The sequence below is a fragment of the Bombus fervidus genome, chromosome 1 (genome assembly GCF_041682495.2).
Source record: "Bombus fervidus isolate BK054 chromosome 1, iyBomFerv1, whole genome shotgun sequence".
Taxonomy (NCBI): Eukaryota; Metazoa; Arthropoda; class Insecta; order Hymenoptera; family Apidae; genus Bombus; species Bombus fervidus.
In genome coordinates, this window is record NC_091517.1 from 5310466 (window position 1) to 5336320 (window position 25855).

Sequence of the window (25855 nt, forward strand, 5' to 3'; positions counted from 1 at the left end):
TTATGATTCATTGATTTTCCTGACCAGTATTTAAAAAAGACTAGTTCATGTAAATGTTCTCCGTCAAATTCACGCGAGTAATTTCTGTTATTCCTGAAACTTGACAAACTCTCGTAGCCGTATTAGTTCGCATGTAACTGTGACACTCGTCGTTCGTCGATCACGCAGCGCCGATAGAATCGCGTTTTAGCGAAGTATAAATGTTGCCACGCTAAGCGGCTCCAGACTCATGCGAGTTTTCACGCGGGCCAGCTTCGAGCGAGAACCGCTGCGCGAGACGCGATATTTGTCATTAATCCCTGCGTGTGACGTAAAACGAATTAATCCTAGTCGGCGCGGAAGCCACTTCTGCGAATATCCAAACACAAAAGCACGGATACGCGAGTGTTCGAGTTATCGAGTCGATATTGACGCGACTCGTGATTAACCTCGGCACTCCGCGTTGCTCAATGTGCTCCATGCGTTTTGTTTTCCTGCCGCTAGACATTTCCGAAAGTGTTCCTTTTCCCTATACGTCGAACAAATTTGTTTTTCAATTAAAACTACGAACACCGGGAAAAAGATCGCTTTTGCATTCTTTCTCGAGTGGAAATTCTCCGTTTACTTTGTTTGCGGTTAATCTGTCCCATTGGGACTGACAGATATCAAAGCGTTTCGATGATAAAATCCACCGAGGGAAAGTAGAAGCCGCGCTTTTATTAAAACAAAAATTCATTAAAACTTCGACCCCACTCTGCGATCGAACGCTTAAGATGGCTGAAACGGACGGACCGTAGAAGTTTACAAAAGTAAAACTACTTGAACTGCACGCTGCAATGCGGCAGTCGTTTCAGAACTGACTAGGAGTGCTTTCAGTCTTGAGAAGTTGGGACAGAGTTGATGACTCAAGTCCAAGGCTAGACAAGTTCCGCAACCGAAGACCAACTTGAGAGTCTTAACTCTGTGAACACATTATGTAGTTCCTCGTACAGCATGCACTTTTAATTATCCTACTTAACAAACCGTGTCTAAATACGCTTTAGAAATTAGCTTATGAAGAATTGAAAATTATATTCTGTGGCCTTCTACTCCGAATTGTTCGCTAATATAATTACAAAAACAATAATGCCACGTTAACTGACAAATACCGAACAAATGTCTTGCTTCCTTATGTGGCCGTCGCTATCCCTACCAGAATTAGCTTCTAGTGTTATGTATATATAATAAATAAAATTTAATCAAGATCTTCTAGAAATATATCACCGTTGATGAGTGGCCAGACAAAGTGTCAATTGAAGTCTGGCCAGTTAACGAAGTTATAACCGTACCATTCAGTTACATAAGCTTCGTACTGTACAGAATAAAAATACACGTAACAAAAATCCAAAGGAACAAGATTAACTCGTGGAAATCACAAAAATATCAAAATTGCAAGAGACATATATTCTCCCTCGAAATAGAACAAAACAAGCAAACCATTTAAACGATACGAACGGAACGAGAACATAACAATGAGCCGGTTGAAACAGCAATCGAGGTCTGCTTGGGTTACCAGTTACGATGAAAACTGAGCGGAGAAATTATGAAGTCGGGGAAACCATTTACGGTTTCGACGGCGTAAATAATTACCGTGTGTCAACGACACGTAGCCGTATTTACCGTGGCAAATGCATCATCGATAACCGTGACAGGGCCGCTTCTAACCGCGACAGGGCAACTGCGACTCGCGCGCACGACCCGAGTTATCGTTCGTTCATCGATTCGTCGCTGGATTAGCAGCGAATGTCCATTATACGTTCGCGTGGAACGGTGGCTGACTCGTTAGCGGGCCACGGCGACCTATAAAATTTATTATCCAGGATCCGTGCGAGTACCGGGCACAATATCCCTCGCGGGACGCAAATTTGTAATCGGAATTTCGCAGAGCGCGGAAATTGCCACGGCGTTGTTTAAAGGGATCCACGTTCGAACAGATATGACAAACGTGCTTACATCCAACTCCCTATTCAGGTGTTCTGGCACGCGTGCGTTCACGTTCAATTGGATTCTCTCGTCAAGAATTTGCATACCGACATACCACGCATTAAAATGGACAAATCATTTGTAAAACTGAATGCAAACGTAATCTAGAGTTCATAAGAACACGTAGAATTAAATGGGAAGCTCGCATAAGGATTTAAAGTACATTTAGCACACTTTGCGGATTTTTAAGTTACAAAAAATTTTCCCTCTGTTACGTATTTATTTGTTCTAAGTCAAGTTGAGATCGAAATTGGTAGTTGCTGCCACCAGAAATAGTCCAAGGACTATTTCAAATTTTTATTTATTTCAAACGTTACGGGTAGCGTCGATTAGAGTTTGGTGCTACTGGCAAAACCGATTCCACTTTTCGGCTAACCTGCTATGTGCAGGGATACTAGCACGGGAGAGGATTAAAGCTGGTTGAAAGTAGTTTAACAATATCTAATGATTTATTCAAATCTTGCTCGATTTTGATATTGACAATTGACTGACAGATATAAAATTCTTCGGTTGACAAAATGATAACTCTTTGAACGGTAATATTGTTATTCGATAATATTGTTATATAAATTTCAAGCATCTAACAAACTTCTCGTGTTCAACATTGGATTAGTTTTTGATAAAATATCTGGAACTTGTGCGTACTAAAACGATTGACAGGGACTGTACAACTATACTTTACTGTTAATTCAACTTTGACTAGAATGTGCTATAGATCTTCATTCCAGGTTTCCACTCAATCTATTTATAAAACTAGAGTAAATACGCATAAGACGATATTTTTCAAATTTTTGTATTCATTAACAATTATACAAATAATGAATGTATGTATTCTGTATTGCAGTTATAAAATCATTGATCTCATAGTACCAGAAGGCAGTATCGCTTAATTTATGGCATGTTCAAGTGTCTGTGCTTGTCCTTACGAGGATGGAATAACAGCTCCAAATGTTTAAAGCTCCACGCCGTTTTACAAATTAAAGAGGAATCGAATTTGTGTAATACTGGGGAAATGCATATAAGAACCTATAATAGTAAAAGTATTGGAAGGCAAATATTATGGGAATGATAAGATTTCGGTCCAGTCAGGAGTGTTTGGAAGAGACTGATAAATGAGAGAATGTAGGATACTTGGAATGAAGTGTTGGAGGTGTGGAAGAAGAGTGTTTGTGGATTTAGTACTTGAGATTATCGGGCAAATGCCGGCTGTGTACCTATCTGAGATTCTGCGTAGAAATCTGAATGTTTAACTGTCTCTTGAAGATAATCGCATCGAACGAAAGAAACAGAAATACAGGAGAAAAAATGTGTGTGCGTGTTAGTACAAATTGTCAAGAAAGATGCGTGCGTAAATTAATTAGTATCCAGAGTCTAAAATGAACGTCTACGTTCTTAGATATCAGGGATATCACATAATCAAACCTGTCTACAACTCAACATTCTTTCAATAATAAAAACTTCCAATTGTATCAAATTTACGATATCAAAAGCCAAAAACTCAATCATGGAGATCAATTCGGTTCATTGTAAGCTAAAGTCGAAGCATAAAATCAATCATACCTTCGCAATAATTATCCATTTCCAATAAAAAAAACAACTTATACACGATATCGTCGTTTACAATACAACAACGAAGAGATAGCAGAAGAAATATATATAGATAACAATATAATGTAACAAAGTTTCCGTGTTTATCACGGTATGTTGGCAGTTTCGATAATTAAGCAGGAGATACAGGGGTCGCGCACAACGGAAAAAGCAATTTAAATCGGAAGCGGAGCAGCGGCGACCGCTCCCGCTGCATTATTTCATTATTTCGTCGAAATCATTTCATTAACACGGGTTGCATCGTTTCGATGGCCGTTCATCGACACCGTTACCGCCACCATTATCGCGGGATATCGCGGCCGTGTGCCGACCTATAAATCGCGGGGTTCGCTGCGAGCGATTGCCTTATTACCATGCAGCTACCGGTAAAAACGCGCAGCTGCAGCTGACGCGGTCCGCTCCGGTACGCGCGGCAAGACGCGCAAAAAACTTCTTCCACCATCGGCCAGAGTTTCCGATTGGATTAAAATTTGCGAAACTAGCTTTCGCGTTCTATGAATAATTTTCGCGCGTCCGCGAGGTGCTCCAACCGGTCCTCTTTGATAAGTCCCGATGACAGAACACTTAAAGAGAGAAAAGACAGTCACGAAAACGATGGAACAATGGTCGATTAATGTTTGTGAAAGTTGAGTGAGAATTTGTTACCATTAACGATTGCTTTGGCAAAATTGGCTAACACACCCTTTGTTGCAGGAAGATTGATGATTATGGTAACTGAAACTTTGTGGACGAATTGTTTCAATTGCCTGAAATGTTTTGTCACATTTACTAAGTTTCGCTTCTTAAGTTTTACACCAGTAGCACGAAATTCGAACCGAAGAACTGAGAATGGAGGGTGTACGAAAAATATATAATATAAGGGAAAACAAATCAATCATTCGAATCTGCAAAAATGCTCCGTTGTGAATGTTTAAAATTAACAATAGAAATCATTTTATATGAGCTCGTTGAAAGATAAATGAATAGTTTATACAATTGGGGTCCACGTAATAGGAGTCCATTCTTCTCACCACCCATGATTTTTCGCTCATATAATAGGGACTCACGTTCAATGAATTCAATCGGTTGGAGTCCATTTAATTGGGCACGGTCTAAAATTTCGTTCAAATAAATGGAGTTACTGTAGTAGTAATTAACGCACGAATCGTCGGTCTATATGTACCTGATTGGACTGCTCTTGCTATCGACGATTCAATGTGTTCTTGACAAATATATAAACCATTCGAAAGCTACATTGATCAACTACGAAACTGGAAAGTAGAGACGTGTGACGATATTACGAGCATTATTCTTTTAAATTTATTTTGCAATTTATCTCATACTGTTACATTAAAGGAACGTATGGAGGTATTGTATCTTTAACGAATTGAACATTAATTATGTACCTAGACAATAAAATTGTCGACCTGATAAAAAGTGGGATTGTTCGCTGAACATTCTTCAAAAACTTCTCTAAAAAAATTAGTTTCTTTGAATTAATTATCTTGACTGCTCTAATTGTAAGTTGAATGGAGTTAGTTGTTAAGTTTTGTTACGCTTAGCTGTCGAAATAGGTATGTCGATAAATCTTCTATAGTGATACTCAGAAAGTCAGCCAGGGATAGTCAGTCTCGGAGATACGTGTTCTAATGTAGATATCTATGATAAATAGAGTCTCTATTAAGAACCGACGTCTTTAGTTGAATGGTATTGCACGGTTGTTCTACAAGCACACTGGTTCTCTTAAGAGATATCAATGGATAGACAAACTGTCGGTTCTGTATCTTAAATGATATGCCCGATGAAGCTATCTCTGAAGAGGGAAGCAAAATAGAAAGTGTATACCTACCCGATATCTAATGCTGATATCTACTTGTCAGAATACTGGAGATTTGTCCGTTTGCAATAACTTTCTCTACAATGTGTTACACCGTGTAAGATGTCGAGCAAGTCAATCGCTATCATTCTAACCTCATATCTTAGAATGCGTGTACGTACATTAAGATTTGTTGATTAAGACTTTACAGAAATTTCATTTTCCTTCCCAGGAGTGATTCAGTTTTTCAGTTTCGTTACTAACCAATGTATTGAGAAACAATTTGCAAATCAATTTCAACTTACTGAGGCATAACTCCTCCTTTTAGTGCAAATACGTATCTGTACAAAATATTCGATGAGAACAACGTATACCGACATACATAGCAGCATACAACGTTTGCGTACAGTAGCCGCGAAAGTGTTCAAAAGTAATTGAATAAAAGCTAATACTACTTGCATTTAGAAGACTACACTTAACGTAGTTTAAATTTACTAGCCTCATATGCAAAGTTGATTAAAATATAACGAGGTAACTAGTCGAGGAAACACATATATTCTTATTAGCTTAACAAATAAGTAGTCTTGTCACCAAACACGCATCCCTAATACGGAGAGAAGATTAACTAGAGCAAATCGGCATTAAATGTTATTGAAATGTTAAATAAATGGTCAATGTGCGTGGTTAAATTATAATCGCGACTGGTTTTCTCTTCCAGAAGATATTTTTTATCGGCTCGTAAAATTGTCCCGGGCCGATGAATCGAGCACGCCACGGAGAATTCTTTCGCAAATGGTTATCAACGTCACCAGCCGTTGAGAAAGTCCCTGCAACGAGTAGGACGGTCGTCGTTGCGAAATCAAGCTGGAAGGCGATTGAATATTCATGTAGAGAGAAGTCTCAACTCTCTTCCTCGCTCTCTGTCCCTTTCAAGTCGCCTCCCTTTCCAGTCGTCTCCCCAACACGGAGCTCGACTCCAATCCTGACGTTGGCACCTGATACGGTCTATGCTCGCGCGAACGGCTGGAACGCATTATCGAGCATCTCTTTGGCGACGGAGACGCGTCCTGACGTTCGAGAGCGTCGATTATCCGTATTGTACGCTTCGAGCTTCCTAACACTTTCTCTGAAATGTAGAGAAGACTTGGAAGATTCGATTTTTACGCCGAACCAGGGACCGAGTTCTTGATAATGTGTCGAGTAAATTTTACAAAATTGATTGAAAATAGCTATATGTTTTAAATTGTGCGAGGATCGAAAAATGTCTTTGTTGAATTTATCGAGAGGTATAATAGTTTCAGACTAACATGTAAGATCAGAATGTTATCCGTAATAATGGACGTTTGATATGGAGGTATGTTAGAAAAAACGATGCTACAGCAATCTTTATCAGTAAAATTAAGATGCTACAGCGATTTCGTCGTGTCTTATAAGAAAAGTTTTAAAAGTTTTAGGAAGAAGATTTCATTCGAAGATCAACATGAAAAATAGATAAATTAATTTAATAGGATATCTGTATTGGGTAGTAACTTTGTTCTAGATCGCAAGCCGGGAGCGGATACATATTTCAATGTATATTAGAATTAACAGTTAGCATAACGAACGAACTTCCAGAACCAATTACGTTCGTTCTAGCATACTCCTCTATACATTATCCCGAATGACTTGTATTACATTGAATACACGTTTCTTCCTGAGAAGATTTAACACTTGAAGGATGCACATATTATGGTACTTATTGGTATCCTTCATCAATTTAACTCTCTTTAAACACAATCTTCTTGCTGTCCTACATAAATACCAACTTTTATCAATTATCAATAAACTAATATCTACACAACTTTCCATATTACATTTCATACACATCTTTCATCAATCTACTTCGTAATTACCCCACATGAATAATCCGATAAACACAAATAAACCTAATACATCTACTCTATTGTATATTAAAGTATTACCCATGTCGGTAGCCCGTTATACACATGTTTGCTTTAAAATTGTTAGGAGAGTCTTCCGGGAAAGGTCGACTTATTGCCAGAGTTTCCGAGCAATTTCGCACACGCCATATACGTGGGGGTCGACGTAGGGTGCGGAAGAGCGTTGTTCCCCGGACATGGCGAGAAGTGGCAAGAAGGAAGACGCGAGGCCGTGTAACAAAACTTGGCGACCTTTCAAGCCGGAATTCCGGTTCTTCGTTCTCTCGCTACGGTTTAAACGATGGAACGGATCCTTTTTCTCTTCGCTAGTACCTTGAAAAGCGGTGAATCCCCGAGGGTGGCGACTGACTTCTGAATTCGTGATACGAAAACGCCACGGTCCCGCTCTTATCATCTCTCTGTCTTTCTCTGTCTTTCTGTATTTCTGTATCTCTCTCTCTTTCTCTATCTATCTATCTATCTATCTCACTCACATTCTCTCTCAGCTTGGAATTCTCCTTGGAAAACCAACAAATACCTTAAAGGGGCGTCCAAAATAGAATTAAGATACTTGCTATCGAATTTCTTTAGTTGCTCTTTACGATTAAACTAGAATAAAATCGATCAAATTTATGCATCGACGGTGAACCAAGTTATTATACAATTATTATGTAATATCAGAATAAGGATTTCGTGCGGTTATGAATGGATCTTGAGAGTTAGAGATGCGTGGGAGAAGTAGGCGTGACTAAATATGTCCCGAGATTATCATGTAGGAACAGTTTGCTCGAAGTAAGGGAAATTGTAAAATAAAGAAAGATATGTTCTTAAGTTAGCTCTTAAATTCTTTCATATCGTATCGTCCTTTATATTTCCATACCGTATCTTTATATTTCAGAATTATTTTCCATATATCTAACCATAATGTAACAAAAATTCCTACGATAGTTTTCCATTATCATTTCTCCCTTATGTTTCACATATTTTTCATTTAGATACCCTTAAATTAACGAAGTCAATGTAGACACAATTTCGTATTCTATTTCAACAAGATCAGAAAGAGAATACAGATTTAATAGTTTCAAGTGACTAAAACGCGTGATGATCGAATTACTCGGACGTCGATTAGCGAACAGTTAATTGATTTAACGAAACTCGATGTTTCCGCGGGCATTTTTCTCTCGTGAGAAAGCCGGCCGCAATAATTAAACGGCGGGCGATCCGCGCTTACACCGCTTGACGCTTTTCATTAAGCTCGAGCGTGTAGCGTAATTGCTTTAGCGTTCCGCGTGTCTCGTTCCCTCGCTGCATACCATCCGCGTCCCAATCCCCAACATTCACCCGACACGTACTTACGATCCGATAAACTTTCACAGAGAGGGAAAAGAAGTTGGTTGTTTTCGACCTCGAAAAGCATAGGACTCTGGTGCGTGCAATGAGCTGTTGTTGCAGAGAACTCGAAAGAAAAGGAGGACACTGGGTTGAAAGGGCACGTTCCAGGTTTCAACAAGAGGCTTTCGTGACTACAAGAACGTTCAGAGTGACCTATCAAACGGCTACACCAGTCATTTTCCGGTTAACCGTCTATTTCATAGTGAAAAAGAAAGAAGTAAAGAACGAGAGATACCGAGAGACAAGGTGAACTACCATGGCCTAGGTCCATGGGATTTGAGTGTCTCTTTTACGAGACCGTTTCGTTGAGTTCGCGAGACCATAGCGGTATCGTTGACCCTCTGAGGATGGGACAGACATAAATAAATTCAGGGATAGCAGAACGTAAAGTTTTATACACAAGGTTTCTGAAATGTTTGGTTACGCTTGCGGGCCACAATGTCGGTAAACCGTGAGGTCGAGGACGCTCTCCATAAATGCGACCGTTCTCTCTTTGGGTTAGATTTTACGTGTAAAAGGGCTGCTTTATAGAATGATAAACGCCCACCTTTTTGTTCATGATTCGAAACGTTTTCTCGGATTTTGGCTTGTTTCTAATGTTTTACGACCATTTAAGACATCGATCGTTTAAATTTCGAAAACAGTTATTTGTATCATTGAAATAACGAGAATCTTTGTAGAGATTTCTGTAAATCGTACTTGCAATCATATCATGTCTTCCGAAGGATAAGAGTTTAGTTTTAATTACCGATAATAGCTAACAGTTCCGTTCGTTAAAATTTTCTGTTTAGGACTAGACTCTCCATTCACTTCTTAAATAGAAATTAATCGATCAATATGTCATTCCACCATGAATTATATATTCAATATCTGTTTAATGAATAACAAATCACTGATTCTATAGAATAAAAAATTACACAAATATTATTTATTATGTGATTTGCTATAATCACAAAATGGGAAGAACATTTATTATCTCTTAAATGAACTTTGAATCACTTAATAAAGTGTGGCAAACATTCTCGCTACATGAAGAACAAAGAAACTGAAAAAAGGACGATAGAAAATGAGGCAGCAGCCAATTTGAGCATCGCTGACGCACAATGTTGCTCGTGAATCGCGTGTCGCGATCTGTTGCGCTATAAATACCGAAGGATCGCTGATAGAGATGCGAAACATCGTAGCACGCGACCAATACCACTTTGCCACTCCCATAAAGCAACCGAACCTATTGACTATACAATTTACATTCGTGAATCCTCCTCGGGTCACACTGGATCGCCGTCCGATCGCTCGCAGCACATGGTCGAACAGTTAATATCGATATGGCAGCGCGACGACAAAAGTATACTCGATAAAAGCGAAGATGAAAAGGCGGCGCCGAGGGATGGATCGGCGAACGGTTATTCGACGAGCGTGCAGGGCCACTTCTGCACACTTTCCGTGGCATTCGCGTCTTACAAGCAATGAAACACATCGATGAAACACATCGTCCTTTTACCTTAGTCTAAATGACGAAACTTTATCGTTGGGGAGCAAACTCGATCAGAATGTTTTTTTCTCGACATTTACTGTTAATCTTACAACTTGAATTTATTCTCCTTATGGGACGAACACGCGGTTTGATCACCGAATGGTTGTTTTGTCGCCGATTTGTTAGCTCATTATGCTGGATTGGTATCTTCATGAGGTTGTTCCTCTTTAACTTTTTGAAAAGTGTTATGTTACATATGTTATACATATGTTATATATGTTATTGTCGTTTATACAGAACTGTTATTTTATGGTTATGAGGTCACGGAAAGTTCTATCGTTTTTATTCATCGAAAGAGAAAGGAATCAGTTGTTTTAAATGAAATTTCTATGAAGTAGTTTCCAATATAATCTTTCTAATTCGCTGTTACTTCTGCTTAGCGTCGACCATCTATTTGGTGATTTTCGACAAATAATATTGTAAATATACAAGCGTAATCTGAGAACAGAATTTTTTAATCAACCTAGAAAAATGTTATAACGCAAAGTACGTGATTTCGAAGAAAAAGCACCATTTTTTCGGATAAATAGTTGATTCTCGGTAACGCCTTAGAACGTCACGCACTTGAAACTTGCCATCCGGGAGAATGCACTTTTCCGACCGCTCTTTCCGTTGCTCTTCTCTGCGTCGTTGCCGTATAAGCGAGCATTTCCGTAATCCCAGTCCTTCTGTATTATTTAATTTCTCCTAGTTCTTATTCGTTCCTCTCGCTTTCGGTTTACGTTTAGCCACCCCCCGGTCGTTCCTTTCTCTTCACTCGGTTACCGCATATTTACGTTTTAAATAATCTTTCATGTGCTCACACGCTTTTTGTTTCGCGGCTCTCTTCCCGGATGGGAATAAAGACTTTATTCTATTCCGCTTCATTTTATCCTGTTTATATCTGCGCGTTCCGTATCTACTGATTCAACACGCTGTCCTGGCATCATTATGAACGTGCACAAACACTATGAACGTGCATAAACACTATAGATCCAGGTAGATCCAGGTAGATTATCGGTCGGGCGAACCGGTTACGAAAGACGTGTAGCCCGAACGAAGGGGCGACCCGATCGGAATTGCTAATTAGGCGCGTGTAAAATTACTGTAAATCGACGAGCCCACTATTACCGTAAACAGCCTATCCTGTCCGAGAATATTTCACCGTAGGGGGGACCCGGCGAAGCGTTTATCTTCGCGGACGAGATTTAAACGCATACGATCCGCAAACGATTTTCCATTCCGGTCGGTGAACGCGTGTTCGATCGCCGGGGATGCCAGAGGCAATGCTGTTTCGAATCTTTCCAGAGAAGCTGAGCGAGAAGCATTGTTCGCTGCGATGTAACTAGAGACAGATCACAAACTGGAAAAGGAAGTTCTGCGTACTTTGAGAAGATTAACTTCTTGCTGTGGTGCGTGTATACTTGGAGTCACGATGGTGGATGTTTGTCTTTCTGGCTCGTTTCAAGTTATATTTGTTGAAGTTATATTCTACGATGTTTTATCTCTATTCAAGATATCATAGATTCTTGTATATTATTAGGAAAACGTTAACAATCTTTAGAAAGATGTCAATGATCTTGAAAACTCAAAACAGTACAGGGGAGAAGTTATGAGTCGTAATATCGGTTGCCCTGAACCAAATAACTTTGTCCTGACACAATTTTTCGTATCGCGAAAATAACTAAAATGTCAAGGAATCGAAAAGAAAGAAAATACTTGATTAAATATCAAGGGGAACATTCAATATTGCAATCATTAAGAGAATCATCAAGAACCATCAAGAATCGCAAGATCGTAAATTTGCCATCGATACACGATTTCTATAATTCTTCATGGTTGCATCGTAATTATTAGCACGAGAAAGATTAAATCCCGTCGTGCTTTATCCATATTACCAAAGATCCAACGGTTTGTTTGAAGAGAATATCACGCGAAGCAAACCCTGGCGCTACGATAAATATTCGAAACGTCTGGAATTTCAGATTCATGAAGTTTGAGCGCGGCGTATGAATTACTGGGAAGAGGTGGTGGAAGTTTAATCGGGAATACGCGTCCTTGATATCGGCCGGCGGGAAACGCAGGCGCAGCGTACCACGCGCCTCCGCTTGAAATTATACCGTGGCTCGTTCCGTTCCTCCAGAGACTACAAATCGTTCGAGAGTATCAAGATCTCACGCAGTCCTTGCTCCACTTTCCCCTCTTTCTCCTTCTCTCCGCCAGCTCTCTCACCCCCGCACGCCTTTCAATTACCGTAATTTTCGTTATAAATTTATCTCGTTGTAAAAACGTTTTATTACGCAATCCGGTCGATTTAATGCCGGCACCGATTTCGTGCGTTCCCGCCCGTCCATAGATCTTACTCGATGGTTTGCAATAAAGGAGGATACATTCAGCTGAAATTGACGGCGATACTGTTTATCGCATTTGAAGGTTATATTTCGATTTCTGTCGAGCAAATGGACCGTTCTTTTCCAGATCGTAAAGATTTACTTCCTCTTCCTTTATGGACTCTAGACTTGTTAATTTTCTTATGAATGAAAGAATGCTGATTTATGGCTTGGAATCGGTGCATCATGTAAATTTTGTATAACCTCTGAGTATCTTGAGATGATTTTTAACGTGATTTTGTGATTCGTCTTAATGTGAATGGCCTTGGACGTTCCTTTATGATCTCTTTGAATGACCACAGCAAACAATTATAGGAATTTTTTGTGAACCTTTATATACGTACTTCGATGATACGATAGAATTTTATATACTACTTTTAAAAATAGATGACCAAATAAGAAATCGCTAGGAGATCTCTCTGGTTCTCGCGAAGCTGTCATTAAATATAACAGTTTCTGACGGCACAGCTATTAACGGTAACAGTCAGCCATATAATTAATATCTGTATTTTCATTAGTTCCTGAAATCCCACGGTAGACAGCGTTGCTGCTATTTTTCATTACACGTGATCATCGAATCTCTACATGGTCTAAACATACTCCTATCTCTTTATACTCATCAACCCGTAATCTCGTACTCTTTTGATGAAACAGTGCAAACGATTTTCATGCTGACTCGTAAAAGCGACACTTTCTCCTAAAATCCTATCAAACAATCCTTCTTATTCATTCTAACCCAATCTAAAACTATTGTTATTCGCTATTAAAAGGGATTGTAAAGGACTAAAAATAAATGAACAACAAAAACAAAAATATCAGAAACGCGACTATCGTACGCGAACGAAAATAGCGGTGGCCACAGTTCGATTTCGGCATTGTCTGCCGTCAAAGGTAAGCAGGAAGGGTATTTGCTGTAAAGTCGGCGCGTAAAACGACGTATGGAACAACCGATGCATAAAAGACAAACATAAAGTCCGGGCAAAAGAGAATCCTACCTGGTGTGGCTGCAGGGTGTCAGGGATAGGCCGTGGTGTGCTATTAGCCAGCCGTGCTTACGGGGCGCATAAGCGCAACCTCCACCTCCGAGCTACTCCGGCTTTGTCTCTGCATCCTGAAAAAGCGAGAAATAAGCGAAATGAGTTTTATGCCGTGGAGCGTCGCGCCACCGCGTGACGAAGTACTTACGCGTCATCCTCGGGACCAGCGACCGATTGTCGTTCGCTTTCCCGACGATATTACGAAATTTATATCGTCTGCGTTATTCTGACTGACGTGTAATACATAGAAAGATTGCTTTGTTTCAATGTTGATACTTAGATTTATAGCATGGAAAATGAAAGAAGGATTAATTCATACTTCAAACTGGTAATGAACCTTATTCAGAATACAATGAGGTTGTAAGTCGTGTTCTATGTTTCTTGGTATAGTCTATTACACGCCAGAATAATCAACCGTGTCACATATTTCAGCTATCAGATCTCAGCGGTTTAATACATTTGTAAAATAGAGTAGAATGAAATTTTACCATTTTTTATATGTAATACTTGGCTTGCATAGATTTGATAATTTGTCCTGGTTCTCGTATAATAAAGAGATCACGAATATTTTCAATTAAACGAATAAGTACAGCCTCCTTTATGCTATATAGATTTCGTTTGCATTACGGATAAGCCACACGTGCATTCATTTCTGAGTTGCAGTATAGTTACACTTAACGGAATCGCATAATATTCTAACGGGCGGGAACACTTTCAAATTGACGTTTAACAAACATGACTTCTGTAATGAACGGGCCGAACTCCGCGCTGAATAAACATGCAAATCAGCGGCCCACCCTCGTCGGTGAAGACGCTCTTCAACTCCGATAATATACATAGTGCAAGGGTTCTGAATTCCAGCGACCCTCTGTGGTTCGAAATCACGTTATATACTCGGAAACACATGATACACCGTATCCCAGATATACGTCTGTGACCAAGTCGACGGTTTAGCCCGACTAAAATCGATCGTTTGTCAAATTCGAAAAGCGACAGCGCAAGGTCCGAACACCAGCGCGAAGTTATTAATATTCCTTGTCGGTTCGACGATTTCCTATCGCGCGTAGATACTCGAAGCCCGCTTTGAAATTCTGCCCCGGTCGACTGAACCTTTTTTCTGTTACAATGTCGCTTTTAGATACACGCTGGAAGTTTGATATTGAAAAAAAAAAAAAAAAAAAGGAAAAACGAAAGCGGTTCGCCGAGGATTGATGGGCGAGAGTTGCACCCCGCGAGTACAGCGCATCGGTATTCGGCGCAGAGTGTACGATTGAACGTCAATATACGTTTTACCCTCGTCCGGCCTTGGTCACGCGGAGGAAGCACGATCGACGCGGAAAAACGGCCAACAATAAGTGGTTGCTGCCATTAGTCTTGGTAACCGTTATGGCACGAAGCGTACGATCGAACTTTTTCAAACGCCCCAGAATTTATTTCGATTCAATTTCTAGTAATTTTAAGTAATTCCTACGCGTCGTTTCTCAAAATTGAACAGTTTTGACAGAAATTGAGTCCTTGGTGCTTGGTAATTACTGATTAACCCTTTGATGTCAGTCGATTTCAGATAGTAAATTTTGAAGTGGTCATTGTCACAAATTGTCAGAAGAACAACGAAATCTTCCCATGGCAATATAAATAAAATAAAATTCGAATAGTCTCTACGTTTCCATTTCGAATTTCAAGAGAATGAATAAGATAGGTGACGCCTGTCATTGTACATAAATGCATAATCTACGGGTAACGAAGATACGAAATTTGGCGTCAACAAGTTAAATTTCGAAAATTATGTATGTACATAAATATTGGCATTTATAATCTTACATATATTTGAATATAATTGAAAACTGTAGCTGTGATAAATAAATCGAAATATAAACTTTACATTTTACATTATACCCACAGTAGAGTCTTTCAACTTTTAAATACAAAAGTATAAATTACATTTCAATTCTTCGTCTCTCTTCCCTATGTGTTTATATTTATATTCAAGAACGAATAAAAAATATACGTTTGATCGCAAAATGAAAGTTGCCCTCGTGATTAATTAAATAAATTACCAGCGACCGGTAAACGCACAGTTTCTTTTTGTCCGTGTTTAATTCTAGCTCGCACAACGCGCCCCGCATAAATAATATAATTCACAACGGAAGCGAGTCGTTTCACTCGTCACACCGTGAATGCGTCTGCGTTCACGGCGCTAATTGTTTTCCAAATTAATTCGTATTCTCTGACATGCAACAGATCAAAGTGTAGCAACGCTGCAAATAACCGGATTGGTTAATAACGTAGCTACAAATTAGTCAGATGGTTAAATATTTTCATTAATTGTTGCGTTGTCGTTGCTTTTCACAGCCGATTGGAACAACGGCCGCGATTAATTAACGACAACGGTTAATGCTTTTCGTCGAATCGAACAACGATCGTTAGGAGATTCAACATTTTCGTTTATACAGACGTTCGTGTAATGGTCACTGGAAGAGAGGAAAGCCAAGTTGCTTGCCATCGTAGGAAAAGTTTATATTGGATTTCATATTTAATGCAACGCACACCGTTGCTACGAGGAAGCTCGCTTCCCAGATAAATTATTTATGTTGGAACGCTTTGTCTCTATCCGACGAACGAGGGTTGGCCCGCATCGACCGAGAATCAGGCACGAAGGAAAGAGGGAGAGAAAATAGGGGATGATCGTCGAGAGACTGCGATAAGCTTCCGATCTGAACGAAAACCGTCCATCCTTTGGGGAACGACTACGATGAAATCTTGCTGAGTCGATGGGTCAACGATATACACGAATGATATTACGGAACGTGCCATAACGTCTCTTCCACGTTAAAAGTTCTACGCGTCGTTATTTTCTTGCGAGCCTCATATTTGTTAAATCGGTTAAGTCCACAAATCAAGAAGTTGAGAAAATTCATGAAATTATATAAAACAAGCTAATTGTATAAATGTATCTTAACACTAGAACTATCGATAGTTAACACGAAGCTATTTCTACCAAAACCACTCAAAATGACTGGTCTGTAAAAAATACGTAATAATAGAATATTTTTATATTTATTGATTTATTATTTTTTTACAGAAAGAATTCCATGTTATGTAATACATTTTTGGTATTAATTCATCTGGGCGCATGATCCCTAAACGACGATTGACACATTTATAAAATTGTAGAACCAGTCATTTTGATTGGCGTAGTATTTCTAGTGTTAGCACCTAGCGATCTAGCGATCGATCCAGAATTTTCCTGATAACTGATATCATCATATCGAATGATACGCAGTACAAATTTTAAAAACGTGTGGAACGTTGTACAAAACGTGGAAACTGGTTGATTGGGATTCGATAAATAGATTGCAGGACCCTTTTACACTTTGACAAGTACCAGCCATTTGACTGGTATTGGTATAAGTAGCCTTGATATAAAATTATTTTGAGTTTGAATACATAAAAACCAAAATAAAATTCATTATATTATTCTTTTAATTATCGTTGCGAAAGTCATTACATCATTGCGGAAAAAAATATAATATGAAGTAGGAATTTTAAAATAAAATTGCAAAACCAGTTAATTTGACTAGTGTGATAGTTCTAGTATTAAGTGGTTGGTACTAAAATTTCTAAAGGTGGAACGAACCACATTGGCCTGTGAATGATTCATGTAAGTACTTTTAAATAAGACAAAATCTGTTCAGCGATAGATCCAACTGTAAATAACTTTTGTAAAACGACATGCATGATACGCACGAGATATCGTGGTTCAAAATTACGTTGGAAACAGCGATAACGCGGTGGCCAGTCTAACGACAAGCGTCTGATGTAATAAGCAGTCGCGCATTCTGACGCAGACGCTCGCTTAGCGATGAATATCCGAGGCTCGATGACGTAATATTCTGACAGTTCGGAACTTTCCGAGATGTTGTTATAACTCTGCGTATGCAAGTTTCAACGATACTGTCCCTAAAACTTGCCCGTTTTAGGTATTTGTATATAACAGTACGGAAACAGAAATTCGCAACTGATGGTGGAAGTCATAAAAATCACATGATCGTTAACGGACGCGTTAATTGTTCGTCAGATAAATGCATGAATTATTATCTGCTGAAGAGATGATACGTTGAAATGAAACGACTCGCGTCTATAAGGACTTAATCGTCTCGCGCATATCAACTCGCAATTTCACTTCATACCTTTTCATGGGAGAAAAAGTACGAGGAAGGTAAAAAGACGATTAAAAAAGAGGTGTAAAACATCGAACAAATGAAGAAAGTGAACGTGACGTTAAAATGAATTTTTATGGGCTCATCGCGATTCGCAGGTCACTGTTGATCGATCTCTTCTTCGGCTGCTTCGCTTAAGGGGCATATATAAATATTATAACAAAGGATTGATATTCTTCGAAAGTGACGTCGATTAACCTGGTGAACACGTTGCAGATTTTATATATTTTGGCCTAAAGGCCACGATAGACTTAAATATACCATTAACTTTCTCTGACAATATTATTTAGATCATTCATGTCGTTGAACATTTTTTAGTTCGTGAAATTTATCTTATTTTAATCGTACTAAAAAATTTAGTAAGAGAATCACCGATAACCACCGTAATAGCCAACGCGTTAATCAGTTACTAGTTAATTAGTTAATAGACCGCAAGTGCTTCGGCTGCGAAGTCAAATTCAATATTCTATGGCATTTCATGCGTGCTCGTATCTCCGCTGGATTGAGCTTTTCATCGTGTTTTAAACATATTAGACAGAGAGTCGTTATCCATTAAATATGCTAATATCTCTGAACGGTTCCTGGAAACTTGTCGCTTCGATTTATTTAATTTTCCTAGATTCGCGATGAGATATCTTACATACGTTGTATTCTTCGCTGTATTCTAGCTTCGACGATTGATTTTCACAAACGTGAGAATCGAATACCGATCGTTAGTATACAGTGTTGCACGGTTACATGAACATAGTTTCGTAGTTTTCCTTTCTGTCGAGCCGTAAACAATGGGAACGATTCTCACGCAAACGATGAATGAGGTCATCGATAATGAATTATAATCCATCGATAATCACCTTCTGTTCATTTGATATCGATCAGGAAGATAAAATTGAAACGATTCTTGACTCGGTTTCTTCCAGATATTTATTGATTTGTCCATTCGGTCGTGTTATGTTGAGAAATTTTCGTTAATTGTGGCATTGATTTATATCTGTTAAATATATCTTCATCCAGGAACTATTTCAGCTAACTGTTGACGAATATAAATAGAAACAACGACGATCAGCTAGATTATATACAGTAAATGAATTGTGAATTGAATGGAGAACTATTTAATATTCAAAATCGATTTGTCCAAAAAACACGCCAAACAGAAAATGTTCTATTTTATATCTTTGATCTATCTTAATATCGGAAATCTTTTTCTTTTAATTTGTATTACACTTTCAAGATCATCATGCATTAAGGTACCCCAGATTGCATGGAAAGATACCGTAGAAATTCCTGCCCCTTTTTGGGACATGGAACAAACTCATACAAACTTTTACATGAACCACAAAAATATTCCCTTGAACAAAATCCAAGTTTTAAAAAATTCAACACCATCTCTCGCCTAATGATCAGACGTCCAACTACAAGCGCAGCAAGTATGATTGATAGTCCGTCCGTAAGTAACAGTAAATCTTCATTTCCAATTCCCAGATCCTATAGTATGAACGATGAACGTACACCTTCAATAGTTCGAGCAACTTTCTACTATTTATCTTTGTCCGCGAAAACTTTTGTCACGCCACGTAGAAGCATATTTCGATCCCGCTTCGACGTTGAATGATTCTATTGAATCGGTTCTCCGATACGGTAGCACGAAAACGAGCGGCAAGCTCGTTTCCGCGAGAATGTCGATTGGAATCCAAATCCTCTGGTTAGTGAAAATCAGCTGACGCCGCAAGCACGAGCGACGCGTGTTCGCTCGACGAGCGTGACGCACGCTTATGACGCGGTCAGCCAGCCGTACTGATATTTCGTGGCAATGACAGAGCCGCTCGTTGTCGCTCGGAAACAGACGGATACCGCGCCGCATTCGAAACACCTAACAATTTGTAGTTCGGACACGAATATGCGCCAGTGCGAAGAAATTGATGGCACGCTCCGATCGAATCGGAGAACGATTCTAGGTTCTTTAAATTGCTTAGCGACGTTGCAATATATTTTTCGAATTAAAGGACGTATATACGCGGAACTATCGACGCGCTAATCGATTTATTGCTCGATTAAAATGTGAGTTGACAATTTGTGTTGCAATTCTGCCGTAGTGAAACGAGTTTGAAGTTATGTAGGTATTTATGTACAGTTATATTGTATTTTATTAGTATTCTGTCGTGTACTTGTTGTATCTCTTACTTTATACACGTATCGCTGTTGTAGTGTATGTATTTTGTTAGTAGTCTGTAGGCGTTTGTGTGAATTCACGTTTTTATTAAGTGGAACCAAATTGGATACTCGCTTCTTCTTTGAATTTTATTACATCGAATATCTTATTTTGAATTTCTAAGATTTTCTAATCTATAGGTGAAGTTCATCAATTAAGGAATCGTGAATTAACGAGATACAATCTCCTCCTCGTAAGTAAATAATGTTCTAGGTTTAAAATAAAATCTTCGCTGAGATCTTCAAAATTGTACGTGCCAATTTCGGTTTTATTTCAGTAAACAAGTTAAAATTAAAACAGAAATTCACCAACGACTGGCCTGAAACTTTAATAGGAAATGAACAAATATTCTATTCATTCTCCAACTTAAAAAACTTGTTAACGACGCACAAAACACGATAAAATAAAAAATAACTCAGAGTATATCAGGCTTAAAAACACAAAAGAATTATGAATCAAGAGTAGTTTACATTATAATTACAAATTCCTGCGTATGTCTGCTTAAAGATCTCTGGTTGAAGAACCTCGTAACATAGGTTCCCTGGTAACTGTTGGTCGAGGTCGATTATCAAGTAGCTCCGGACGTTCCAGGCAGCCCGAGGCCGGACAATAAACGGCCGCAACTACTTTCTCCCCGTGCCTGACCTGGGCCGCCGCTGATTACCGTCGGCCAACGAGCAACAGTAGATTATTACGACAGAGTAATCTTCATTGTCTTTACGTGGGGAATTATACAAATAGTCCTGACCAAGCCGCGAATATACAAGCGAAGTGCAGCTTCGCGGTCGGTGAAAGAAAAAACGAAAGTTTCTACTACGGTTGCGCCGAACGAGCTTCGCTTTACCAACGCAAATAAACTCAAGGTAGAAACGTAACAATAATGGTAACGTTGGTCTAGTGTATAATTAGGTTCACGTTACGTGTTACACGATGGTTGCACACCACGGTTTTCCGCGACATGTTTGCAAATATTTTAGTACTATGAATATTCAACTTTCTACGCCCGTATGCGAATTTACAGCTTGCAGTCTATTCCGTGTTTTTATTTCGTTTTGCGTGCGAAAATTTTTGGGATCTTGTTGTAACATCGTTGTAAAATAAACATACGTCAGCGGTGCAATCGCGGCGTAGTTGCTACGAGGTTATAGCGCTTAAAAACATATTCTTAAAAGTATATCGTCGAGTTTATCATGGAATGCTTGCAACATTATTACAAAAAAAAAAAAAAAAGATTTCTATGGTAGTATTACAAGAATAAAATCTTTTATTTATGATGTGCTATGTTATAAATTACTTGGAAAATTATTGTTGCGATTGAAGAAAGAGATATTTCTGCTATTCTGTAGTAAGATTACAACAACATATCCTTGAAACGGCGTCACATAGAAATTAGTTTAGAACAATTCGTGAAATTGTTAGAAAGCCCAAGGACGATTTTAAGCACACGAAACTATTCTGCGTGATCGGATCTTTCAAAGTAATGCTACACGCGATTCGAAACGATTTGATTGATGTCCTCGAGCAACTAGACTGTACTGATTGCACCAGGAAAGTCGTGCTTGCACCGATAAACCTTCGATCATTGAAATCGTGTTTTCCAGTTCGTGGTTGCGGTCAAACGGGGGATTTACTAGTAACAGAAGAACAAAGGAAGCTAGTGAAAAAAAGCGCACAGCACGAGCGGCTAATTGCGCTTCCGATCGGCTACGATTTATTCAAACCTTTAAACTCACTAGTACACAAAAACCGATTCTCGGAGAATGAATGAAACAAACGAATGAGAAAAAAAAAGGCTGGTTAAACAACTACTAACGTTTGTAACGTCACTTTTATTGGATTTCAGGAACGATCTCAATAGTTGGCATATAGAAGTCTCGATATTAACGATCCTTCAAGATCCCGACATTAAAGAATGCACGAGGGAAAGGGAAAATCGTCGCGGTAAGGATGGGGAAATAGGTCAGGGGGCAGAGGTCAGGCGCAGAAAAGAAAACGGTCATGGCTGCCTTCAACCCTCCTTTTCTCTGCTCGCCGCGTTCCTCCTTTCGCGTACTTTCGATCGATCGTCACAACCCCTAGTTCTCCCTTTCGTCTTCCCTTTCGCACTCGATTTGTCATTCGAGATTCCTAAACTAGCCGGAGAACCGCCTGTCGAAATCGCTATCGTCCATCAAAAAACGTATAACGATTCAAGCAAATCGCTAATCCGCGCTGAATCAGCGAAACACGATGGAAATTTTTCAACGTATGAGAAAACGGTTGAAAGATTTATAATCCAAGTTTTAATACTGTGGCGATCGGCTGGTTTGGAGTAATAACTTTCACCAATGGTTGGCTGTTTTTGTAAAGAGTTAATGAAATACGGTTTTCGTTATGTCTGTACAATACTTTGAATATTTTATTTTCATATTAGCTGCTCAGGATTGATTAACTTCATAAATCCAAAAGTAAAGGAAAGTATGTTGAATGTTGCAGTTTTTTAGGAACTTACTGTAGTAAATAGTTTGTTTCCTTAAAACGATCGATACTAATTACGTATCCGGATAATGAAATTCAGAAACTTACGAAAGGTGGAGTTGATCAGTTTGGCTTTTATTTATTGTATATTACAGGTTGCAAAACGTAACGTGACTTTATCAAATCTAGTAATAACAACCGTACACTAATAGTTAACACTCGTACGACCAGTTTCATGGAGTTAATTCGTCTAGAAAGTTTCCATGCAACACCACGATACTCCATAAAACAACGTTTTCTCTCGTCAATCAACGAGCCGAGCTATTCACCGTATAAAACTCCCATGTTTCTCGCTAAAACTTCCGGGTCCTTTAATTACCTTCCAAACTTGCTCCATTCACTTCAAAGATCCCGAAGCGAACGAAAGCCAAAAAAGTTTCTGTAAATAGCGGAGCGGCGAGAGCCAGCTTTTCACGAATTATCGAACGTTACGTTGTCGAACGACGGGATCGTCTTGCTAATTGCCGTAGCTTGCGATCCGGTTCTCCTTCTACGGAAAACCTACCTTAATGAAAGAGGAAAGCAGATTCTCAAGCGCCGTTTCCAGCCGGTCACTCGTCCATCTCGCTTTTTGACTCTCAACGACAAGGAGAGGTTCGCGCTCGCGGAGTTAACTCGACGATAACGAACCGCGGTCGAGTTAAGTTCGACGATGGCGCAGTGTTAATTGGTCGATCCGACAGCAACAGACGAAGAGAGCGAAACAGACGACGGGAGATCGCGAAGGGCGAAACGAAACTTCGTCGGCGATGTCACCTTACAATTTACATTTATTTCAACGCTGTTCTTCCAGTCGAACCGTTACGGGCAGCATCCACGTGCGCGCTGTTGGAATCGTAAACGCGATCCTCCGGCATTCGAGATTCCAAACCCGACCTCCGCGTGAAATTCAATTGGCCAACTTCGCCGGAGACGTTTAACGAAACGCGCCAGAGGTGCTTGCTAATGTACTGTCTACGATCCTCGTTCCTTGCGTTATTTACGTTGTTCGCCGATATTTTTTTCAATGTTGACAACTTTTCTGTTTTAGGAAATGATATCTAACAGAAATACGTATTATTGTATTTACTTCATCTATATCAAGTCGTATTAAAGTTATTGGCGATTACTATTGACGTAATTACAGTTACATCCTCGACTGTTATTTTGAAATCAAATGGTCGGTGCAATCTTAGAGTTAAGAAAAAAAGTGTATTCTTAAAAGAGTAAAAATCAGCGTTATTGCAGTGACAATACGTGCAAACACAGTGTTATTACTTCACCTTACGTTTACTGGATAAAAACTTGTCTGCGACTGAACGCTTTGAAAAACGGTTTTTGATCGTGTATCTACTCGAATTTTAATTTAACGGTTGAACGTATGTTTTCACGTGCCAGAGGACAAAGACCCACTAATCGAAGGTACAGTATACATACGGTAATTGTATACATACAAACGGTCGTTGAAAATTTAAACATCAGACGTGCACGTTTTCATGATTTATGTGCGACCATGTATATTGGAAAGGTGGCGACATTTCTATCGTTGCGTGAAGTCCGTGCTCGACGATACCTCAAGCAGCAACTTGTCGATCGATCAAGACGCTCGATAAATCTCCAAGGCAGCCTTGAAAACTCCTCCGCTTCGTTTCCTCGTCGTGAACGAAACGGAGGCGTTTCTTCGTTCGATTTACATAGCCGTTTCCCTCGTTGTATAATAGCATTCGTGATCCGCCGCTATAATTCTCCCGTCGAGAAATAGTCGAAATAAAGAATATTATTCTTGCACACCTCGTTCCATCGATGGAATTGGATTCTCGCGCTGATTCGACTCCGATCCGAAAATTCCATCTTCCGGGATCGTGTCTATTCTTGCAGAGCTCCTGTGATCAAATCGATTTGATAACCGGATAGAGAAATTTGATTCGGGAACTATCACAGAAAAAATGTAACATTTCCTCGTTTGAAATCTTCAGTGCTTCTTACAATTGTAAACGTGTAAATTCATATAATGATTCTAACATGTCTAACACTTCATAGTAACTTTTCGAGTGAAAAGTAGAAGCGAAGAACGACCTTTTTCATTAACACAGTTTTAATTTTCGCGAGGAGATTATTCCGCAAAGAATGAGTTGAGTAGTTGTTTCGATCTCTCAACTAGGTGGCGATCAGTTAAATTGCAACTGTTCGGTTGAGGTTGCGAACCTTGAACGATGTTAACGCTCAAGGTGAAGGGAGATTCAAGATTTCTAGTATGCCTGTGATTTGTACGTTTGTTTAAAGTATTCGGTATAAACGTAAGAGTATGAAACGTCAGAAGTATGAAACGTAAGTAAGAGAGCTTAAACATAAGCGAGAGCGTGTTGAACATAAATCCTTTCTCGAAGCGGCTGATGTTTACTTTCTAGATGTCTGTCTAGGGGATGGGTTTTTGTCGACGTTTCCTGTGAGATGGGAATCTATCCAATCCTGTGACTGTTTAAATGTCGTGGACGTCTGGTCATACCTGGTCGAGGGTGCGTAGCGTAACGTCCCATTAGCGACATTGTCCGATGGTCTGTAGTCGAAGTTTATGACACGTCGTTTGCTATTGCGCGGACCCGTTGAGCGCTTAAGATACTAATCAAGTTGTCGACGTGGTCCGAGTTATAGACCTTATAATGCACAATGTGGGAAATTCCAACTTCTCAAAGATACCAAATGAGCTATCCGTATCGTAAATCAAGGATAATCTTGTATCCTCGATAGTACTAAAATGAAATATTTAAAAACTGTCTATATTTTAATAAATCATAATATAGATTAATAATACCAGAGTAAATCCATTGAAAATAGAAAAGTTTTCGAGCAGACAAAAATATCGTTAAAAAGGAAACAACGAAGGAAAACTAGTTGTCCCAACATTGAATCACGTCGGAGGGTCGCCAAACGTTGGCCGTGTTCCGACGTGGATGTTAACGTCGCGCTAATCACGCGTAATGCGGAATTAACGGGACGGGCACGCGCGCTCATCCACGAGAGCGACGCCGGCCGCCGCGACGGTGCTCGTGAGCCGTGGTGAAACGGCGTTCGACGTTAATGTTGAATACGATTTGGCCGGACCATATATCAAAATACCCGTCGATGGAACCACGCCGGAGCCAATCCATGCCAGAAACCACCGCGCTTGCGATCGCTGTTCAACGATGCTCCAAAATTATACTAGAAATTATCATCCCGATCCGGCCGCGTACAAAGGCCTCGGTAAATCCCGCTGTCCAGAGACCGCGCGCCCGGCT

At 39.5% G+C, this 25855-nt stretch overlaps 1 protein-coding gene across 5 annotated transcripts in view; it reads right to left on the reverse strand.

The window, feature by feature from the left end:
- The window catches only part of LOC139991003 (uncharacterized), a 327915-nt gene that overhangs the window by 86191 nt on the left and 215869 nt on the right, over positions 1-25855 (reverse strand). For all 5 annotated transcript variants that reach the window (XM_072010771.1, XM_072010780.1, XM_072010744.1 and 2 more), the window contains exon 3: positions 13614-13729. The gene's annotated coding sequence lies outside the window, so the exon portion shown is untranslated. The remainder of the gene's footprint in view (positions 1-13613; positions 13730-25855) is intronic.